The 24,369-nt window shown below is 35.8% G+C and overlaps 1 protein-coding gene and 1 pseudogene across 4 annotated transcripts in view; one reads left to right on the forward strand and one right to left on the reverse strand.

The window, feature by feature from the left end:
* The window catches only part of DPP10 (dipeptidyl peptidase like 10), a 1,288,081-nt gene that overhangs the window by 905,976 nt on the left and 357,736 nt on the right, over positions 1-24,369 (forward strand). The window lies entirely within an intron of this gene.
* On the reverse strand, positions 1,427-3,672 carry LOC137225961 (mitochondrial import inner membrane translocase subunit Tim17-A-like; annotated as a pseudogene).

The following is a 24,369-nucleotide window of genomic DNA, read 5'->3' on the forward strand; positions in this document are numbered from 1 at the left end:
ATGGTGGACTCAGGATGGCTCATGCCAAGGAGTACTTCCCAGAACTTCTGCTGCCAGTGTCCTTGTCCCCACAGTGAGCCACAGCTGCCCCCCACCTCTGCAGGAGACCCTTCAACACCAGCAGGTACGTCTGGTTCAGTCTTCTATGGGGTCACTGCTCCTTCCCCTGGGTCCTGATGTGCACATTACTTTGTGTGTGCCCTCCAAGCATGGAGTCTCTGTTTCCTCCTGTCCTGTCAAAGTCCTGCAGTCAAATCCCACTAGCCTTCAAAGTCTGATTCTCTGGTAACTCCTTCTCCCGTTGCTGGACCCCCATGTTGGGAAGCCTGACATAGGGCTCAGAACCTTCACTCCAGTGGGTGAACTTCTGTGGTATACTTGTTCTTCAGTTTGTGAGTCACCCACCCAGCGGTTATGGGATTTGATTTTATTGTGATTGCACCCCTCTTACCATCTCATTGTGGCTTCTCCTTTGTCTTTGGATGTGGGGTATCTTTTTTGGTGAGTTCCAGTGTCTTCCTGTCAGTGATTGCTCAGCAGTTAGCTGTGATTCTGCTGCTCTCGCAAGAGGGAGTAAGTGCACGTCCCTCTACCGAGACTAGATTCTGATACTCACTACTCTTCTGGGATTTATTGAACTGGACTGCCTGCATTTTAATGTGGCCAACTGAAGAACACAAGACATTTTTAATGCAATTTTAAAAATGATTATTGAATAATGATACTTGAGTGTTTACTTTTGACTTCTGTAGTAAGTGTCATTATGTAGAACAGTTTGTACCCAGGCAGAGCCTTGTGAAACAAAGATTGTAACCCTTAGCAATCAGGATAGGTTATAAACATAAACTGAGACAGCAGAATCATGGCCTTATCTGAATGCTGTGTTCCAGTTCTGCTCAGTGGATGTTGGAAGAATTTAAACGAGGAGGAGAATCAAGAAAATTATGTAAAGAAAAAAGAAATATAAATTTATTTTGTTTTAAATTAGAAGGGTGTAAAGAAAGACTAAATCTATTTTCAAATTAAAAGTATTCTAAAGTAAGTTTTGTTTTGTTTTGTTTTTTTAAGAGCAATGTCCAGGAGTTTTTTTTATTGTTTGACTAACAGAACGAAACCAGGCAGAGAAGTCCACAAGGAAATGATGGTCATACTTCATTGCTGCTTGCCATTTGGTCCTTCATCTTCCTAGCACTTACTGTATTTCCTTTGAAAGATTTTAGACATTTATTTAATCACAAATGCAATCCAAGTATGAATAAATAAATGTATTATCTTTTAGGAACCCCCACCCCCATGTTCCTTTAAATAGAAGAAGATGCTAAATGTCTCTTCATAGTTTGTTTGGCCATAGTTGTCCCACCTATAGTTTGAAAAACAGTCTGAAATCCTTTCCTCATTCCATTAAAGAAATCCTGGGAAAGAAGTTCTATTGATATTGTCCATAGTCTTCAAAAGGTGAGGATGGTAACTGGGCTGAAGGCTACTGCAAGGGGTCTTCAGGAAATGGAGGATAATTGGGAAATTGGGCAGAGGCAAATCTTGTCAAGGAGACACCAGCTCCTTCAATTAAAGCCCAGAGAATGCCACCCATCGCAGCTGACCCAACCATGGCCACTGGTCTGTTTCTTGCTGTCAGTATGGCTCCTGTTAAGGCACCGCTCATGGTCGAGTTCCAGGGATCTTCTTTCCCTCTGACTTGAACCATACTGCAGTCAGTCGTGGAAAACAGACCTTCCCCAAACAGCAAAGCTACCTCTCAACTGCAGAGCCCTGGTTTTAATAGCTGTCAAACTCCTTCCTAGTCTGTGGTTTACTCCCACTGGAGAACTGCGAAAACCTTTGATTGCCATCACCTATGGTTCTCATCTTAAAGGCCCCACCACAGTCATCCACAATTTGCACGCATACTCTTGTACCTTGACTCCATGGTCAAAGTAAATTTTAAAATTCAGTTTAATCTAGGGACATTGTTGATTAAATTTTAGATGACAGTTTGGTATCTGACTGAGATGAAGAAACCACATGACGGATTTACTGGTTGCTGTTTTGTACTTTGTGATTTTAGCCCGTAGTCAATTTTAAAGATCTGCTAGTTAGAAGGTGCTGCCTCTCTACTACTGTGACTAAAACCTTTTTCACTTTAATTTTATCTCTGTTCAAAGAATTAACACCCTTTCAAAAGTTCTACAATCACATTGAAATTACTTTTAAAGAGAAGTTAGCTCTAGGTTTTACTTAAAAGACAGATTCTTAAACTTTTAGATATCAGTTAAGGTCTGTACATTTTATTGCATTTTATATGCATTGGATAAATTCAGTTTTAAAATGTGACAAATCTTGTTTGAAGGGAAAGAACCCTCACTGAGCAGAATTGTTGCACCCTAGTGTGTACTTTAATTTGGAATTTTCAGAATATGAATTTGTTTAGCATTGCCACAAACAAACAGAATGCTTATCTATACAAGTCCCCCATCCTAAAGAAGAACTTTGAATTTGGGTATCTATGCACAAACAGAAAGAGAGGATTTTCCTGTTAGTCCTTTGATATAATGTGGTTATTAGCTGCTTGATTTTATTTTATTAAATTTAAAAAATTTTCGGCCACACTGTGCAGTTATCAGGATCTTAGTTCCCCAACCAGGGATTGAACCTGTGCCCTCAGCAGTGAAAGCCCAGAGTCTTAACCACTGGACTGCCAGACAATTCCCTTAGCTGCTTCATTTTAAAACTTTATAGAAGAATGTGTTTTGGTGCAGACATGTTGGTAAATCTGTTTCTGTTGCCAAGAATACAAGAGGACAACCCAAATTTACATCGTGGTGAACCTCATTTATCATCCTGTCACTGCACCATCTTTTTCCAGTTTCATCCTGGACCAGGATTTCATGGCACAGAAAGAAACCTGAGCATCAAACCATAGCATATGAGCAAGTGGATGGCCCAAATGTTTGAGAGCATAAACATGCCTCTCTCACTGGGCACCAGTTGAGAGGGTTGAAGCCCATTCATTGTAATTGCAGTTCAGAGTAGAAGAAGAAACTGTGCCCAGATGAGAAACAATTTGAATGTTTGTGTGGATTTGGATTTTAATAGCTCTGTCACGTTCCATCACTGTTTGCTTGAGCATTTCCCTGATATGTTCTCCCAACACTGAGGCCATTTCTGCTTCTTTCTTGATATCACTCGTTGTTTTCAAAATGTGGTTTTCCATGCTCTCTTCTCCAAACAGTCTCAGTTAGGTTTGAAATTTAATAAATGGTCAGTAAAAATATAGCCCCCTAGGAGCTTAAGTCCTGAAATAATATTTGAGATGATTTAGTGTAATATTTACTTACTGTAACATTTTTCTGTCCTTTTTAGTTCTCACTCATCTGAAGATGCATCTCAGTCTTCGCTAAAATTTTATTCTTTTCAAAATTAATATTGATAGTGTCATTAATTTCTAAACCTGAAGGACACTAAGTACCATTTTTTTACATAAAGAAAAGACATACATGGAAGGAGTTTGTAATGTTGAGCCATGAACGAGTGATAAATATAGTCTGTTAATGAGACTGTACAGGACGACACTACTGTCATGAGACAGAGAGTGTGCCTTACATAAGGGCAAAACTGCTGGTCTTCCAGTGACACATTCACCACTGTGATCGGGTGTGACAAAGAGGTGGACATGGCAAACTTTGAGACATATGCTAATAACACACTACCCAGAGATATCTAGGGTGGGTACCTACTGTGGTATCATCAACTGGAAATGTGCACTTTGGTACTGTCATAGAATGTTGGCATAACCCTGCTGTTTGTATCTAGCTGTTTAAGACATTGAGGACGAAGCAGTGAATCTTACTAAGGGAGAAAACAAAGTGATGCAATCAAAATGAAAAGTTATTTCAGATACTATTGCTGGTTGCTAATTGTTATAGGTTATCCTATCACAAATTTAGTATATAGTATATATACGTATATTTGTTCATTTCGCTTTTGATAATGTTACCTTATTCAACATATTTAAAACTTAATCCACCAAAATTCCTTCCAGAAGAGTCTCCTTTCTTATTATTTTAATGCCCTTATGATATATCATTGTAACTACAATAAAATTAATTAAACAAGGAGTCTATTAGACTGAGGTGGCTCTGATGCCTCGGCAGCCTACTAAGCAAGCCAAAACCTAAGCCAGAATCAATGCACCAGAATCCAAAAAAAACCCAAAAGAACAACTGATCACAAGTAGCCCGCTTTTCCAAATAGGGCAACTGCTTAAGTATAGCCAATCGAATAACGTATTTGTTTTTCTTCTGCGTCTTCTCTATGAAAACCTTTTCCCTAGCTTCTGTCATCAGGGAGCTCCTAACCATTTTTGGTTTGGTGCTGTCCAATTTGAATCGGCTTGCATAAATAAACCTTTGAAAAAGTTTTATGTGCCTCAGTTTACCTTTTAACACTACCTATACCTCTAATACAAAAGGAACCTTTTCCTGAGAGCTTTCAACTTTTTCTCTTTCACCTGGGAGGTAGATCTCGACTCTGTTTTGTCCTTATAAGTTATAAAGAACCTATGAGTGTTGGTGTCTATCCATTACCATAATAGAATCTGAGCATTAATATTTATTGGTGGGCATTCCCAATTTACAAAATCCAAAACTTATTTTCATAACCTAGCTTACAGTGAGTGTATTAAATGAGTACAAGTTTTAGTGGCTTGTTGGTTTAATAGGCTCAATTAGTAGAAAAGGATAACTGGATAGCTATCAAAAGCATCCTGCCTTAAGGGTTAGAATGGGGAAGTAATATGCCTTACTACTCAGAAATTCTTTTATTAATATCTTAGTAATCTCCTTCATGACATCACTTATTCCCATTTCATTTCTTCTCTTTGTGTATCTCCTTTGACTCTCCTAAAACAATATGGTTAATTTTATAGAGGGGATTCCTAATTTCATAAATTCTTTAAAATAGTATTGGGCAGTGTAGTGACCTGGCTTTTCTCACCTCTTCAGTCTCTCTTCCCACCATTGCTTCGAAGAGGTTTGCAGTCCTACACATTGAAAGCCACTTTCAGTTCCTGGAATGGACCTTGGTTCTTTCAAGTTTTATGACTTTATTTATATTGTCCCTATTCTTGGAAATATTCTTATCCTCCTATTACAATGGGATAGCTTTCTGACATTCTTTGAAGGTTTAGTGAAACCATTATTTTTATTTATTTTTTTTTTGGAGTTCTCTGAGTTTACTTCTTCTGGCCTGAGATAGGTACTCTTTCTATGTGCCTACTTAATGCTTACATATTTCATAATAGTCACCTTTTAGATGTTTTGATTCACTTACTATTCCAACAACCCTATTGAGTAAACAACTATAATTGTTATCAGCCTCTTCTTATACATGAGGAAACTGAAGCAAAAAACAAACTAGTACTTGCCTAAGGTCTTACAGCTAGTAAGAGACAGAATGAGTTTTGAAGACAAAAGGTCTAGTAGCATCACTATACAAACCAGCGCTGTCCAATAGAAATCTGAGTTACAAATGTGACGTAATTCATAAATTTTCTAAAGAATACATTGAAAAAGTAACTGGTGAAATTAATTGTGTTAATACATTTTGTTTAATACAATATATCCCAAATAACATTTCAAGCATAACCAGTACAGTATTAAAATTAGTATTAAAAATGAGGTATTTTATACTTTTTATACGAGGTCTTCAAAATGCAGTGTGTATTTTACACTTACAGGATATCTCAATTTGGGCTAGTGTTTTAAAGTACATGTGGTTAATTTCTACCCTCAGTTGATAGCACAAGTCTTTACTCTTAATCACAGTACTGTACTTCTCTTTGTATGGAAATAATTTTATTTGCCTGTATCCCCCATTGAACTCTGAACTCCTTAATGAGTGAGGATGTTTTGTATCTCTAGCACATAGAATAGGTATTTCCTGATACACAGTACAAACTTAATGAATATTTATTGAATTTTGTTGCTGAAGTACATTGTTAAGTTGAAATTTCAAGAGATTCAAAATAAATGACCAAATGCATACATTTACCACTCTTGAGCAGATCATGAGAGAAAATTGAGATGACATCCAGGAAGACAGTTGTATCTTTCAGGACAACAGGATATATGTAAGGTTCCATTTTAAGAACGTATGTAAATGCTGAATTTCACTAAAATCATATTATAAAATAATAAATGAAAACATGGTCTAAAAGTGTCACAATTTTTTTTTATTATTATAGAATACTGTGTTTTGTTACATTTTTTTAGTGAAAAAGGGGGTCAGAATTAACATTGTATCATCATGTTTGGTAAAATCATGAGTGGAATCATGCCTCATGCATTGTAGATACCTAACAAATACTTTCTAATCTGATTTTTTTGAGCCAGGGGTAGTAACCTCAACTCCTACAGGTATTTATTTATTTATTTGAAATCCGATCCAACTTGCCATCAGTTTGGACAAGCTGGGACAATTTCTCAAAATGAACTCCACTATAGTCAAATTGTTCTCCCCAAATGAAAGAAGCTTCCCTCGATGCTAGTCAAAGAGTGAGGGCTCCTTGACTCAGAACCAGATGCAAGCTTAATACCAGCCTTCCATTTCAGCTCAATTACATTCTTGGCAGCCTATGAGGCTCATGGGGTAAACTTTTTATAACAATTAGCAATATCAGCCTATTTTTCAGAATGGGCAAGAATAAACTTCAATAGCTCCAGGATGAGTTTGCAGTCTTCCAAAGGTTCTCTCTGGCTAACTGCCATGGAGAATATTGTAGGAGCATAAAGAGTGCAGTTTTATGCAACACTCTAGAAATCAGTTAACTTTATGTTTAGATTGTGAAGATTTTATCAAGCTGAATTAACTATTTAATGCTGTTTTAGGGTACCGTTTCTTTTTGTGAGATATGGAAAATGGTCATTTTCTTGTGATATTTTATATACAGGACTGCAGCTGTGTGTGTGTGTGTGTCTGTGTGTGTGTGTGTTTGTGTGTGTATGTGTATGAGTATTAACTAGCCATGTTTAGAGGTTGGCCTACCATTGACTGTGTCATAAAACTATCATGGATGAAAGAGAGAGAGCATCCTACTGATGGGCTACAGGCTCAGTAAGAACCCGGAACTTTTGGATGTGTTTATTGGGGTAGAAATTTTTGTTAGGAGTAGAATTGATATTCAGGGTGATTTGAAATGATATTAAGTTCTTAAACCCAGGAATGGCTAAATCCCGTCATTATCCAGCATTCTTTATATTTTGTAACATCAGGTACATCATTATACAAGGAACTATTAATTATAAACACACACTACTCTATTATTCACTGAATGTCCATAACCACAAAAGTGAAATTCTTTCTTCAATTGTAATAGGGCATTTAGATTTCTTTCAAAGTTTAAGTGAAAACTTTCCTTTCCTTAAAAATCTAAATTTTAACACCATGCTGCTCTAAAAACTAAAGCAAATATTTTATATAAAAGAGAAGAGGGTGAGAAGCCATAAGTATCCTCTTGCCTCTCAGCCAGGCTTTAATGTGTTCAAGCCACGGAGGCAGGAATTAAAAAAAGGCACCAGAGGGCTTCCCTGGTGGCGCAGTGGTTGAGAGTCCGCCTGCCGATGCAGGGGACACGGGTTCGTGCCCCGGTCTGGGAAGATCCCACATGCCGCGGAGCGGCTAGGCCCGTGAACCATGGCCGCTGAGCCTGCGCATCCGGAGCCTGTGCTCCGCAACGGAAGAGGCCACAGCAGTGAGTGGCCCGCGTACCGCAAAAAAAAAAAAAAAAAAAAAAAAAAAAAAGGCACCAGAGACCACATGGAATTCCATGGAATTTCTTCTTAGGAATTCAACCACAGAGATTCTGGAAGCATAAGAAACAGCAATATCTCAACCATGACCTTTGAACATAGTGACCCCTCACATTAGTCATTGTTTAATTTGGTTTATACAAGTATAGTTATTAAATATGGAGTGTCTTCAAGGAGATACCACACCTCTTTCAATAAATACAAATTATAGTTTACAATATGCCCCAAGAGTAGTGCACCATCATTTTTATAAAATGTTAGTATATCCCCTTATTACTAGAAAAAAAGAAAAAATATGGTGTAAATAACCACAATTGAGGTTTTGTGAAATATTTCATCATAGTAAAATATCTGAATATCGCTACAGTAAATGTAAACAGTCAAATATGTTTAGCTTTGTTTAACAATCATAAGTTTTTGCTGATGGATCAGTTTTAGTGAAATTTGTGTTAGAGTCTTTGAAGCATATTTTGAAATACAGCATATCTTTTAATCTTTATGTGAATTGGTTTCATTTACTAACATTTGGAGGAGATCTCTTATTCTGAGGGAATCTGATGGGAATTCTGATGAGTGTTTGAAAAGTGGTAATTGTGGCACTTTGGGAAATGCTGGGAGAGGGCCAACCTGAGGGCCACAGGTGCTTTTCCCAGCCAGCAAGGAGGCTTAAAAGCAAGAAAGCTTTCTAGCACTGTGCCAGGAGTTGAGCTAGGGCCCTCAATAAAAGGGAATTGGATTTATCTGTAGATAAATGTAACATTTCTTTGTTCTTTTCTATTTAAAAGATATACACGTTGTGATATATACCTCTAAAAAAACTCTATCTGTCCTACAGAGAAAGGGGTCCAGGGAACTCCTTCCACCTCCAGTTTATTAATACTACATTAAAAATGTGTATTACTTTTAAGAAATTTAAACATGACAGTTAAAATACAAACATTAAACTTATAAACAAAAATTATGCAAAAGAAATACAAATACTATGAAATTCTACTTCTGCAAAATCTTGGGTAACAATCTGAAGGTGGAAATCTTGATGATATACAACATTTAATGAAGTTTCAGAATCTATTTCTGCTACTGCAAAGAAATGTCATCATCAACAGTACAGAAATAAAAATTTAATAATTCAATGCATGTTGCATAAAGAAATATTTTGCAGCCATTAAAAAATGTAAAATAATATGAAAGAATCTAGCATAACCTTTTCTATCATTAGGGTTAAAATTGGTGTACAAAAGTTCATCCAGTCTGACTTAAAATGCTTAATATAAAAAGATAAAGCTAATTGTATTATCTTTGTCAGGGTTTTCTAGAGATACAAGACCAATTTTCTTCCTATCTATCTATCTATCTATTATCTGTCTATCTATCTATCTATGTAGCTATCTAGAGGGAGAAGGAGAGAGAGGGAGGGAGGGAAGGAGGGGGAGGGAGAGAGAAAGAGAGAGAGGGAGGTTAATTTATTATAGAAATTGGCTCATACAGTGATGGAAGTCAAGAAGGCCCACAGTCTTTCATCTGCAATATGGAGAACCAGGAAAACTAATGGGTTTCATTCAGTCTGAGTCCAAAGTGCCACAGGACCACTGATGTCTGAGGGTAGGAAAAGAGTTGCCCCAACTCAAGCAAGAAGAGCAAATTCACTCTTCTCTTGCCTTTTTGTTCTATTCAGACCCTCATTTGAATGGATACTACCCACCTACATTGGTGAGCTTCTTTACTCAGTCTTTCTCAAATGCTAATCTCTTCCAGAAACATCCTCACAGACACACCAAGAAAAAATGTTCTGCCACCTATTTGGGAATCCCTTTGCCCAGTCAAGGTGACACATAAAGTGAACTATCACAAGAACTCATAGAATTTTAATTTCTTTTTTAATATTTTCATTAATTTCTAAAGTAAGTTGTGTTACCATTTAAGTCATAAATACAGGGGAAGGATTCTTCAAAGATGGGTCTAGGTAGGAATTTATCTCCCTAACTAGACAACAATTGTACTGGCAGAATCTGTCTGATACAACTCTTTTGAAACTCTGGAGTCTGTTGAAGGTTTGTAACTTCCAAGGGGAGGGTTTGGATAGCAAATTGCAGATAACAGTCAATTTCAACGCTTAGTACAGTACCAGTTACCCTTCCTTCACACCTCAACCTGGGAAAGGAGGCAGTGCACATGTTACAGGAGAACCTTGCAGGAGCTAGAGTGGACAAAAAGCACCCTGTCTTCCTTTGGAGATCAGTGTTCTATTTGCTGATTGTTGCTTCTGATCACAGAGGTGCAGAGAAAGAGGTGGTGGTCATTGTTGTTATACCTACCCCACTGTTGTAAGGTCCTCTCCTTTTGGCCGAAGTGACTTCTAGTGATATTTAAAGGGTCAGCACCTTCCACCCCTGCCCCCTCCCTCTTTTTATTCTTTTTCTCCTTTCGGGAGCCAAACATTGAAGACTGATATATTTAAAATCAACTGCATATATATAGGGCAATTAGAAAGTCACTACACATGCCTAGGGAAAAGCACAGGATCAAAAAAGACCTGAAAAAACCCTAAGCTTACACCTCAGTGATCTTCAGCACAGAAACAGCCTATAGCAATCAAAAACAAAAAATAAAAAATAAAAAAACAGAAAACCCTGAGGAAGGAGGAGAATCTGGTTTCCAGAGTTACCACACTACTACATTTAAATGAACAATTTTCAACAAAAACTAAAAAGGCTTAAAAAGTATAGCCTATTCAAAGAGAAAAAAAGTAAATTTGTTAGGTCACAAATTAAGTTTCAGTGGATTTTAAAATGTAGATATCATACAAAATATCTTCTCTGATCACAATGGGATAAAGTTAAAAATCAATAACAGAAGAAACACTGGAAAATTCACAAATTTGTGGAAATGAGACAACACACTGTTTAAAAATTAATGGATCAAGGCAGAAATCACAAGGGAAAGTGAAATATACTTAGATATAAATGAAAATGAGAACACAGCATGCCTCTAAATATATTGGATGCAGTGAAAGCAGTGCTAGGGGAGAAGTTTATAAATATCAGCAGTTACATTAAGAAAAAAAGAAAGCTTTCAGATCAACAACCTAATTTTATAGCTTAATGAACTAGAAAAAGAAGAAAAAACTAAACCCAAAGCTAGAAGAAGGAAGGAAATCATAAAAGAGCGGAGAAAAACAAAATAAATAATAGAAAAAAACCCAGTGAAACCAAAAGTTTATTCTTCAAAAAGATCAACAAAATGGACAAAGTTTTAGGGATTTCCCTGGAGGTCCAGCAGTTAAGACTTCGTGCTTCCACTGCAGGGGGCACGGATTCGATCCCTGGTTGGGGAAACAAGATCCCTCATGCCATGCCAGCCTTTAAATAGATGGACTATTTAGAAAGAAATAGAAAGATAGAGAAAATATTCAAATCACTAAAATCAAAATGAAAGTGGAAACATTACTAGTGGTTCTACAGAAATAAAAAAGGATTTAAGAGAGTACTATGAACTAGTGTACATCAACAAATTGGATAACCTAGATGAAATGTACAAATTCCTAGAAACATAAAGCCTACCATTAATAAATGATGAAGAAATAAAAATTCTGAATAGAGCTATAACTAGTAAGAAGATTGAACCAGTAATCAAAAATCTCCTAACAAAGAAAAGCCCTGGATCTAAATGCTTCAATGGTCAATTCTACCAAACTTTAAAGAAGAAATAGCATGTATCCTTAAAGAAAATATGAAAAAAATGGAAAGATATACCATATTTATGGATTGGAAGACTTATTAAGATGTAAGTACTATTCAAAGTGATCTACAGATTCAATGAAATCCTTACTAAAATCCCAGCAATGTTTTTTGCAGAAGAGAAAAAACCATTCTAAATTTCATACGGAATCAAAAGGGACCATGAATAGCCAAAAGAGTCCAGGACAAGGGAACAAATTTGGAGGACTCAAATTTCCTGATTTCAAAACTTACTACAAAGCTACAGTAATCAAAACAGTGTAGTGCTGGCATAAAGAAAGACATATATAACAATGGAATAGAATAGAGAATCCATAAATAAACCTTAACATGTACGATCAAATGATTTTTGGCAAGAGTGCAGAAATATTCATTGGAGAAAGGACAATTTTTTTGACAAATGATGCTGGGAAAACTGGATATCAACATGCAAAATATTGAAATCGGACATTTACTTAACACCATATACAAAAATTGTATATGGTGTTAGGTAAATGTATATGTTGATGTACACTAGTTCATAACTCAGAATGGAACCATGACCTAAATTGAAAACTTAACATTATAAAAATCTTAGAAGAAAACATAGTACAAAATCTTCACAACATTGGATTTGACAATGATTTTTTGTGTATGACACCAAAATCACAGATGAACAAAAGGAAAAATAGACAAATTGGGCTTCATGAAAAATTTTTTTAAATGTACACCAAAAGACACTATCAACCGAGTAAAAGGTAGCCCACAGAATTGGAGAAAATATTTGAAAATCATGTATCTGATAAGGGATATCCAGAATATTTAAAGAACTCCTAAGACTCAAGCACAAAAACACCAAACAACCAGATTCAAAAATGGGCAAAGAACTTGAGTAGACACTTTTCTAAGGTATACTAATTGTCAATAAGCATATGAAAAGATGCACAAAACCACTAAACACTAAGGACGTGGACATGCAAGTCAAAACCACGATGTGATATCATCTCACATGCATTAGTGTGGTTTCTGTACAAAGCAAAACAAGCAAGCGAACAAACTCAGAAAATAATGAGAGTTGGCAAAGATGTGTAGAAATTGGAATCCTTGTGCACTACTGGTGGGAATGTGAAATTGTACAGTCACTGTGGAAAACAATATGGAGGTTCCTTTAAAAATTAAACATAGAATTACCATATGATCCAGAAATTCCACTTCTGGGTATATCACCAAAAAAATTGCAAGCAGAGTCTTTAAAAGATATTTGTGCATCTGTGTTCATAGCAGTATTATTCACAATTGCTAAAACATGGAAACATTTCAAGTTCCCACCGATGAATGCTATGTACATGCAATGAAGTACTATTTATCGAAAAAGGAAGGAGACTCTGGCATTAGCTAGAACTTGAATGAATCTTGAAGTCATTATGCTAAGTAAAATAAACCAGTCACAAAAAGACCAATACTGTACGATCCCCCTTATATGAGTAGCGGAAATCATAGAGACAGAAAGTAGAATGGTGATTTCCAGGGACTGAAGGAAGAGGGATTAGTGAGTTACTGCTTAATGGATATAGAATTTCAGTTTTGCAAGATGAAAAAAGGGTTCTGGAGATGGATAGTGGTAATGATTGCACACTGATACAAAGGTACTTAATACTTCTGACTGTACACTTATAAAGATGGTAAATTTTATGAGTATTTTAACATAATAAAAAATTGAAAAAAGAACATAATTACTTTTTAAGTAAAAACACACATGTATTAATCTTTGATATGATGACATGGGGTCTCGTGTAAGAGTAGGAGGGCTCGGTTAAGCTTCCTCCGTTATCATGGTCCTTTCGACCCTTTAGAGGTTACCACTCCATCCTTGCTGAGCTTCAGAGGTGGGTCTGCCTGCACCAGTCAAGCTGGGACTAGCTCCACTGTTAGCCAGACGCTCCCTTGGTTTCTGACCAGATTCTGATAGCTGACACTGATAAAGCTGAGAGAAGCACCCTACAGAACAGACATGGAGGTATCTGCTCCTGATTTTGCCATGTTCAGGTCTCAGTTACTTCCCATAATGAGACATTGCAAGGGCTTTCAGGAGTTACCCCTTCAACTCCTGCATCTGTGTTCAGGACACCAGCCAGCACTGGGCGGGTTGTGTGCGGAAGGGGTTAGAGATCAGGTAGTAGCATCTTCTGGAGCAGCTGTTTCAACACTCATTGACAAATTGTACTTAAAATCTGTCCCCCATCAGAATTCTGACCCCACCATTCTCTTAATCGTCTAATGTTAGTCCCGTTAACTAAGTTCCCTGAGGCTCAATTTTCTCTAATGTAACAAGAGCCATTACTGTGAGAATTAAATAAGTATAAATGCCTAATAAAATTCCTTTCTTATTGTGGAAGTTAATAAATGTCATTTTTTAATATGCCACATAACTTTATTTTATTTTACTGACTAAATTTTAGTTGCCATTTTCTCCCCTTTATATTTCCAAGGAACATGGTAAACACGTAAGTGGTTGTTTGATTATTCTAACAATACATTGAAAAATTGTGTTTATTATTTTGTTAATTGTTTATCAGAATACTTGATAAGGACAAAAAATAGTGCGTGTTTTCTATATTATATCTCATCTGTAAACAAATTACATACTAGTTTGTCGTATTTTTGCTTCCAGCTGTGCCCTAGAGCAAATGTTATGAGGGTGAAATGGGGTAGGATTTACAGATGTGGCTCTTATCTGCTTAGTGATGTCTATAATGTCATATTAGAAAGAGGGACAGGAAGGTTCATCATTTTGAAGCAGAAACATGCAAAGTATATTATGTTTTCTAAAAGATCATGGGAGACAAAAAAGGTGAAATAAAATGCTTAAGGAGAGACATCTGTTCTCGCTGATTCTTTAACTCACTTTAAACTTGGAGAAACAAAGCAAAGTGACAGTTAACTCTTGTGTTTTGTCAGGCCTAGATCTTTAGCTCTTGTATAAAAGTAAGCAAGCAAGCTACCATCTGTGCAAACAGGTGGCTTGAATGATGTGGAGTATTAAAAAAATCATCTTTGGAGCAATGGCAAGGAATAGAGAATTTAAGAAAACTCAAAAGAGTTTCTTTAGTAAGATGAGAAATGTGAACTAATGATTGTGTGAGTGTTAGAAGATAAAATGTGGAAATTAAAATGTGGAAATATTTGTCCAAAAGGCTCTTCATGATACACATATTCCCATAGTAATTCTATCATCAGTGCGCTTACCCCAAGCAGCAGATGGCGCACTATTACCCTTGTGGCTCCCTCAACAGAGTAACTGAGGCCATCTTGGAAACAGTAGTAGGGAAGATGCCTTATGCCACAGCATAACTAAGGTATTGCTCACCCTTGACTTACTTATGACTTAGTAGTCACTCTCCTAGCTTCATAAAGGAGGTTCTTGAAGCCTTGAGGCTGAGTGGAAAGAAAAGAATACACAGACTGGAGGGTCAGCTTAAGGAACCAGTATAAACATCAGTTATTAGTTGACAGACAGCCAATGTTGCAGAAATTGGACTGGATTTGGAATCCTCATCCAGGAATTTAATTGCTGATTTCTCAGTGTTTTCACCTAACTTCCTGTGGCTTTATTTTTGAGAAAATGAAGGGATTAGACAAGGTGACCTCCTTGGTTCCTTCCAGCTCTTCAAAATATTTTAGAGCCAATTAGATTGTCAACATTATTTTTAGGACTCCTTTTATAGAAACAATCTGTGAAAATTACTGATAAAGCAGTTAGGTACTCATATATCTGTATGACTAATGTTAAATATTCATAGTTTACTCACGATCTACTGTGTGTAGATCCCTGCATTAACAGAAGTGAGGATGAGAAGGTTCAAAGTAAAGGAGAAGATGAATTATAGGTGGCAACCATAATGCAGAAACAAACCATTTTTGTTTCAAAGACGTTGAAGAATTTAGCATTATTTCAAATAGTGGGAACAAATACCAGGTAAATATCACATATATGTATTTTTTCTATTCTACCTACAGTTTTGTTTTTAAAGCCAAAATAAATCTAAAAATGTATATTTTAAACTTTTGGCATCTCAGCCACCTCTTCTTTGGTCTTTACATTTTTTGATTTATTTATCTTTTAATAAGAACTTTATTGAGATAAAATTCATGTACCATAAAATGCACCCCTTTAAAAAGTATACAATTCATTGTTTTTTAATATATTCATAGAATTGTCCAACCATCGCCCCTATCTATTTCCAAAATATTTTCACTGACCCCCATACTCATTAGCAGTCATTTCCCCTTTCCCTTTCCCCTTCTCCCCTGACAACCACTAATCTACTTTCTATTTCTATGCATTTTCCTACTTGGACATTTCCTATACATTGAATTATATAACATGTGGCTCTTTTAGATTTGCTTTTTTCAGTTCGATTGTTTCCAAGCTTCATCCCTCTTGTAGCATGTATCATCAGCTCCTTTACTGACAAATAATGTTCTGCTGTATAAGTATATCACATTTTTAAATCTATTTATTAGTTTATGATATTGAGTTGCTTTCCTTTATCATTGGCTTTAGACCTTAATATTATTTTATTTCTTATATTATTGAGTGAATAATTAACCCTTGGAACTTCCTTCTATTCTTCTTGCCTAGTTATCATCAAATGTATATGGTGATTTTACAATGCACAAAATGGAAAGATTTAGAAATTAATTCAATGAGACACATAAACACCAACTATATACTCGGTTCTATTCTAAGTAATGTGGTAAATAAGGAAATTTGAATATTTCCTTTTAGAAAGAGTATGTGCACTTTTTAATGATTAATGACGATATCTGATAAGGATGGAATATAGGTTGAGTGGAGAATTATTTTTTAAAATGCTAGTTAAATCATCATAATCAGGGCTTCCCTGGTGGCGCAGTGGTTGAGAGTCCGCCTGCCGATGCAGGGTACACGGGTTCATGCCCCGGTCCGGGAAGATCCCACATGCCGTGGAGCGGCTGGGCCCGTGAGCCATGGCCACTGAGCCTGCGCGTCCGAAGCTTGTGCTCCGCAACGGGAGAGGCCACAACAGTGAGAGGCCCGCGTACCGCAAAAAAAAAAAAAAAATCATCATAATCAGCTTTGCTACCTCCATCATCAACAAAGCCAGGATCACTCATTGGGCACATACGCTGTATAAGATATTGCATTTGTTGGCATACACTGGAGTGTTTTATATTCATACAACTTAATTGGGACATGGTTTTTTCTTATTTCAAATTAGAAGAGTAAATTACAGATAGCTAATGTAACCAGACCCAAAATTAAATGCTAAGGAATAAGAAGAGTCAGGTTTTATCCTAAATCTCTAAAACATACTCCATATATATGTGTGTCAGTGTGTGTATATATATATAACATAGTATTATACTGTGTAATATATATTACACTATATATATTTATATATTGTACTATATAATATATATTACACTATGTATACTTATATACATACATGTACTATGAATATACAATATATATGTGTATTTTATATATTTATATAAATTATATACTTGAAAAGGAATCATGGTGGAGGGACGGACTTTGAACTTATCCATGATGTTTATTTTCAAGATTTGGTTGATCAGAGTTGGGGTTGAGATCAGTGGTTTGAGGAAAAGAATCACAGTAATAAAAAGCATCCTTTCCACTGCAACGCTGTGGTACCACTAACTGATTTTAAATCGTATGTTTAGAGTTTATCCTTATTGGCAAGACTCATTTGTAGTTTCAGTCCATTCCTTGGCACATCTGGTCTCTCTTAACAACTCGACAGGAGAGTTGAAACTTTGATGGAGATTTGTGATTCTTCCAGGACATACATGTGCATCTCCTCAGCAGTATCAGATTGATCTGTTGCCCACATGTTTTCTCCCCTCTCAGGAGAATGAATCTCTGACTACACATCCTGGCAAACCCACACATTCCTCCTGGCAAGCTTCCCCAGTGGGCCACAGAAAGTCTTATGCTTTCAGGCAAAATCATTTTTCTCTAAGGGAAGTGTGACTTAGGAATATGGCAAGGCCCCAAATAACCTGGAAACTTTCCTCAGAATTTTAACAATTACTGAAATATATTTCCTTTTATGGGCCCATTCTTCTGCTACAAAGTACCCATTACACACACACACACATACACACACACACATAATCAATTGTGCTGCACTTTCCTGCATGATAAATTGCCAGTTTATGGTAAGTTTGGAGAGGCATTGTTTTTGTTGTAAATAACACCCTTCATAAATAAAATCAGTCTTCATTAATGCACATACACTGTATAATAGATCTGTTACCTATTTCACTTATCCAAACTTGACCTTTTTCTGGCATCCACAGAATGATTTCTTTTTTTAAAATCAACGCATACCCAACACTCAGCAGGAGTGGACATGAGATTTAGTCCTGTGCCTGTTAGTACATCACATACCCCTAACATGCAGGGCAAGAATGTTTACCTGGCCCAATCAGGACCAGAGACAGCAGCGAAACTCTGATTGAGTATCCTAGAAAAAGAATCTTAATTTTTCCTGTTGGGCTTGAAAGTGAGAGGCCATGAGGTTTTAGTGATATTTGGATCATGAAGGGAAAGCCTGTCTGAATAGAGCCATCTGAAAGAAAACTATAAGATAGTACACTTGGCCTGATGACATTTGAGCCCTGGCATCAACTGGTACCTTGAAGCCAGACATACAATAAAATACATTTTAGACTTAAATCCGTTTGGGTCAGGTCTTCCAATACTTGAAACAGAAATAATCCTTTATTTTTCTCCCAATTCCTACCCTTATATATAAAATAGTAACAACTTATCCATGTGTTCTTATTTGATCAATCTTCTCCTAAGAGCATGAATTAGTATAATACCTGTTTACAGTTAGATAAATTTCATCTTAAGCATATGACAGAATATGATTAAGTTCATTATACAACTTGGACTCATCAGCATTTTTCTTTAATCAACTGAGTTTTTCTAATGAACTTTAACAGTGTTTAAAAAAGAAAAAAACAAACAAAACTAAATATGCTTGAGAAGTGATTTAATCCAAACTCAAAACCCAAAATTATTGCCCAAAGTTATTGCCTCTGTCCACTAAACTTAGCCATAGAACTAACTAGAGTTTTCTTATATTGGTAAATATCCTATAAGTGTTTTAATATATTTTATATTTCTGTTATAATCCCCAGAGTCTGATTGTCTTTCAGTATGTGAATTTTTAAGCGTACTTTTGTCACTTATTTCAATATTTTTTCTGTTTAAATCAGTGCAATACTTCCATTTCATTCAACTAAGTCAATTTCCTATTCAATTAAGTCTTACCTTATGGTTCAGTTATATACTACTTAGAGTGCAGTGATCAATTTTAATCTCTAGAGATTTAATTGAAAATGAAGAAATTGATAAAGGTATGCCATTATGCACTTGAAAAGTCACAGCATCTGTTGTTTAGATGTATGAATTAGTTGTACAACAAAAAAATTCTTCAGTGCTACTTTGTAAAACTATGTTCAGGACTAAAATATCTACATTTACTTTATTCTATTTTTTTTTTTTGCGGTACACGGGCCTCTCACTGCTGTGGCCTCTCCCGTTGCGGAGCACAGGTTCCGGACGTGCAGGCTCAGCGGCCATGGCTCATGGGCCCAGCCGCTCTGCGGCACATGGGATCCTCCTGGACTGGGGCACGAACCCGTGTCCCCTGCATCAGCAGACGGACTCTCAACTGCTGCGCCACCAGGGAAGCCCACTAATTTATAATTTTAAGAGAAGCAAAAGGGATACAAAACATGATGTACTTTGAGATCTCAACTGCATGTTTGTAAGGAAACACATTAAAATTTTCATAGTTATTTTTCCTTGGTATGTTGGCATTATACAAATTTTCTGTGTTGCACATATATTACTTTAAAATCAGAAAAGAAACAAAAGTTACTGCCTTTGATAATATACGTCTTTTTCTTTTGTTATCTTGAATGTTCTAATATTAAACATGACGAGAAAAACATTTTCATAGGATGAGAATCTGCCTAAGATAAACTGGCACTAGATAGGGAAAGGTAACAGATTCATCTCTCCATTCAACTGGAAGACCAATTTCAAGACATTGCATCTTGATAAGAAGGAATAGCCTTATCAAATATATTGGAGAGTAAACATGTTTGTCAGTGGAACAATGTCAATTGTTAATGGAAATTGACTAAAGTGTATGGACTGGCCAGAAAGGATCCAAGTAGCTAAATCTGCACAGATATAAGTATTATAGATAGTTAATTATATTATATATATATATGTATAAAATACTATTTATATATTATAGATAGATAACAGGTAGATATCTAAATAGTGGATTTCAGAACTTTAAATGGCAGTCAGTGTTGCAAGATTAAAGCACAAATTGGATGTGTAGAGTTAATGTTAATTTTGAGTCTCTAATTTACAAGTTTGGTGCAAGATTATTTGATTTATGATTAAGTTAATGAAATGTCACTATGCAATTTGAGACCGTGTTATTAATGATGTAGAAATTAATTCTGAAATTAAAACCTTGAGAGAAAAAGGGGAGGTGTTTAGAATTGAGGAAGGATAACTTGTAAATGAGTAACTGTGAATGATCTAGGATTTTACTCTCCTTGTGTGTGTATATATATATATATATATATATGAAGCCTTTGGATCAGAGGCAAAGAGAGTTTGTGGTGAGGGCCAGATGATACCTTCTCATATAGTGAGGTGCCTTACAGGAATGGAACTGCATAATAAGAAAACACTTACCTTGCATAGGATTGCTGGTGACCTGCCCATCCTCCAAATCTTCATTTGGAAGCTGAGATCAGCCCAGATTAATCTTTCCAGAATAAGGAAACATGGAGACAAGTTAGTGGCTAAAAGAAAAACAAAATTAGACAAGAGAGGAGTGATTTAGATATTTTCCTAGACTCTTATTTTTTCCCTATATTTTGCAGTTTACATGTTACCTTAAAATAAGATCTGTTCTTTGTATGTGTCACTGCCATGTAGACTTCTAGACTTTTAAGATCATAGAAACACAACCAACATTTATGTTCATTTCACATGAGCTGCTCAGTGAAGAGAAGGCATGAATCTGTTTGTCTTCTTTTTGCCTGCTGACTACAGTAGACTGGACCACTCAAGCAGAGATAGTTGAGTATATGAGTCTGGAGTTAAGAAAGCTTTGGTAAAGCCCTAGTGATTTCTGATGGTTTTAACTGAAGAAAGTTAAGAACCAGTTACAAGTGGTATTTATCTTACTGCTGTGCAAACAAATCTTCTGGTGGTAGAGGTATTTGAAATTCTAGAGAGTGGTGTTTAATTTTTCTCTTATGTGATTTTTTGCAAATAATCTAAAGAATGAAATGATCCTATGAAAACTGCTGCTATTCACATTTTAGCTACAGATCAAAAAAACATCATTTAGTTGAGTGACCATCAAGTGGAAAGGGCTGTTTACCACTGGAAGCTCCATTCATAGGATTGACATTTCCATATGAATTAATGATCATTACTTAGAATTATGACAACTTTTAAATGAAGATGGCCTTTATTCTGGTTATTTTTTAGAAAAATGCATTTATTTTGTACATCTATCTTTATCCTAAATATTTACCAGGAATGCAAATCATTTTAAGGTAAATATATCTCTGATGCCAGATTGGAAAGCAAAAATTCTTTCAAGTAAATAGATATTTTGGGGATCCAAAAGTAATTCTTCTAGTGACATTGCAGTGATTGGTGACTAAACTAACATTTCTAAATATGGTAAGTAAAAAATATGATCTTTAAATGAAGCAAACAACCAACACAGAAGTCAGCAGATTTTTCTTTAAAGGATCAGAGAGTAAACGTTTTACGTTTTATGAGCTATATACTCTGTGCTGCAGCTACTAAAATCTGCCATTGTAGTGCAAAAGCAGCTACAATATGTAAATGAATAAATGAATAAACATGACTGTGGGCCAAATTTGGTGCACCTAAACTTAGGTTTGTAAGGTTGGGTTAAAGAAAAATTATTTTGCCACGTGTTAAAATAGTAAGGACGACCTCATTCAAGACTATTACAATAGAGGGTAGACTATTGCAATAGAGGGAAGACAACTAAACTGAACTCTAAATACAGCAAAGATACCTAGGGATTTATAGCCAAGAAGCAAAGTGTGAGGCAGAGTACATGGAAAATTTCTAAGAGGACATATCAAGGGTAGTCACTAAGCTGACTTAGCAGGATTCTTGCTAGCAATGAACAGTCAAGGTCTAGTGAAGAAGAGGGGCCAGAGGTGCCCAACTAAATTTTGGTCAAGAAGGGAGTCTTTGTCAATAGTGCTAAATGCATTTCTAAATAAAGTTATGCGTGGAAAAATAAAATATAATTGATAAATGTAGTGAAAAGACTTAATCTTGTACCAGAGAAAAATATTTGTTGAGGTCTTTCAATGGGATAGGTGCCATATTGTGTACTATAGAAGTTATAAACTGAATACTAGTTCCCCCAAATTACCACCAAGATAACCTGTTAAACATGATGAAGCACAGCTGAATTTGTTGCTTACCTTCGTAAAGAAGATCAGTTTCTTCACCGAGAGTAAGCAGCATATTACCCAAAGGGAATGGTGAAAGAAAGATGTTTATGAGGTTTGGGGGGCATCTGGTTTGACAGGTCTTTCAAGAAGTAGTATTGATTAGGATTGGTTGAAATTTGAGTTGTAAAAGTTGAGGATTGGTGAATTTAGGGAGGGGAGGGTTTGGGAGACACTCTTGAATATTAAACAGTCATTTGGTTGAGATATGTATTGTTCTGAGAAAGAGATGTTTACTTCAGTGAGCATTAGTTGAGTAGTCTATTTTTCAAATAAATGGGTTTTCAGAAAGTTCCTGAAAAAAAAAAAAAGGGATGAAGTTATTTGCAACCTCATCTTACCAGCAAGAATTTTCTGAAATATTAAAGCCGTATTAATACAGACACTTGAATAGTAAATTCATGTTAATGTAGATTGTGGGATGTGTGGGTGTGGATTGTTTCAGCTCTGAAAGAAACAAGAAATAGGGCCTTCTAGAATTTCTAAAGTAATTGAAAACCCAAAACAAACACATGAAAACTAAATAAAAATAGACAGTAAAATTATTTGAAAGAAATTATATGATTAAATATTAAATGACTGGTCGAAGAGCTCAGAAAAGAGAGATACTGAGTGAGGACTTTGGAAGTGTTGGGAATCTAACCATGCTTTGGGAAACGTGGAAATTCTGGACAGGACCTGGCCATTGGTTACTGGGCATCATAAGGAAAATAGAGTGGGAGTGAAGTATGAGTTGTGTGGACAACTGTAAACAACAGATGATCAGAACTTCTTATAGGGTGTCAGGAGATAATAAGTAGGGAAATACGTGTTGAAGTCATGGAGTGAGTAACCTGAGTGTTATGATTGTTTTCAGAGCAAATGAGAGCATTCAAAGTCTTGTTTAGGATGTGTTAGATTATGTGATGGGAATAAACTAGAGGCATAGAGAACACTGAAAAAACTAAAACAATCTTCCAAGTGAGAGGCTTTATAGCCTCTATATAGGAGATCTATATATATGTATATATATATATATATGTATATATATATATCTCCATCTATATAGGAAATGAGATAGGAAGATGTAATGAACTTAAGCATATATATATAGAACTTTGAGGGAGGGTGTAGCCAAAAATATTATGAGTTTAATTTTAGTCTACTGAGTTTTATGTATCTGCAAGTCATTTATGTCATCTAGTATAGAACTGGAAATATGAAACCAGCATACAGGAGAGGTCAGGGTTCAAAAATTTAAGAATCAATATAGGTTCATTCTCTAACTCTGTGAGTTTGTTCTGTTTTGCAAATAAGTTCATTTGTATCATTTTTTTTAAGATTCTGCATATAAGTGATTATCACAGGATATTTGTCTTTGTCTGACTTACTTTACTTGGTATGATCATCTCCGGGTCCATCCATATAGCTGCAAATGGCATTATTTCATTCTGTTTAATGGCTGAGTAATATTCCATTGTATATGTGTACCACATCTTCTTTATCCATTCATCTGTCCGTGGACATTTAGAGAATGAACCTCTGGTTACCAGGGCAGGGGGAGGGTAGGGGAGGGATAGATAGGGAGTTTAGGATTGACATGTACACACTGCTATATTTAAAATAGATAACCAACAATGACCTACTGTAAAAATAAATAAATAAATTTTTAAAAAGTAAAGAAAAAAAAAAAGAATCAGTATAGGTAGGTCTGAGTAGAAATGACCAGTTAGAGATTAGCAGCTGGAAAAAAAAAAGCTCAGAATTGAGCTTTGGAGTATGTCTTTGTTTAGATAGCAATTGGATGAGTAGAATGTATAGAAATTTTTGAAGAAAGGATTCCAGGACAAGGTAATGCTTCAAAGGCAAGAAAAGATTTCAAAATCCTTCTGTTCATTGTAATTGTCACAGACTGCAAAGTTGAGTGCGGTGGGGACTAAGCGTGCAGAAAGAGCACATTAGATTTGGTTATCACAGGTCAGTGTTGATGTTGGCAGTTTGCTATTTCAGGAGAGTGAGGACTGCATCTGTACTTCAGGGAGATATGGAGAATTACATGTATGGTGGACACACAGGATAAGGCTGAAACCCCTTGTACAAAAGGTTTACTGAGGCTTATTGTGAATGGACAAAAGCCTGAGAGAGAGCAAAAGAACTGAATGAGGGTGATTATTATTTTTTTTTTAATATAGAGAAGAAATATACAACATGAAAAGTACAAGTAAATGGCAAGAGGTAGATATTTA

Source organism: Pseudorca crassidens, chromosome 6, assembly GCF_039906515.1.
Source record: "Pseudorca crassidens isolate mPseCra1 chromosome 6, mPseCra1.hap1, whole genome shotgun sequence".
Lineage (NCBI taxonomy): Eukaryota > Metazoa > Chordata > Mammalia > Artiodactyla > Delphinidae > Pseudorca > Pseudorca crassidens.